Source organism: Apaloderma vittatum, unplaced genomic scaffold, assembly GCF_000703405.1.
Source record: "Apaloderma vittatum isolate BGI_N311 unplaced genomic scaffold, ASM70340v1 scaffold10248, whole genome shotgun sequence".
NCBI lineage: Eukaryota > Metazoa > Chordata > Aves > Trogoniformes > Trogonidae > Apaloderma > Apaloderma vittatum.
Window position 1 is genome coordinate 78,863 of NW_009732437.1, and position 261 is coordinate 79,123.

Genomic DNA, 261 nt, shown 5'->3' on the forward strand with positions numbered 1-261 from the left:
TCCCCACAGCCACTCTCCTGCAAAATTCCTACAACAGGGACAGATGGTATTATCAGCCCCTGGACCATGGGGCTCTGCTTGTCCCTCTCTGCACTGGATAAACCACAGGCGGGTGATGTATTTTGTTGAGGACAGATGAAAATCACTGGTGTGATTTTTCAGAAGCTGAAATCTTTTATTAGGTCTGCCCTCCAGCAGAGGAATGGAGACAGGAAAGAAGAAAAGAAAAAGAAGTGTAACTGAGAAGAGGGAGGCAGAAGC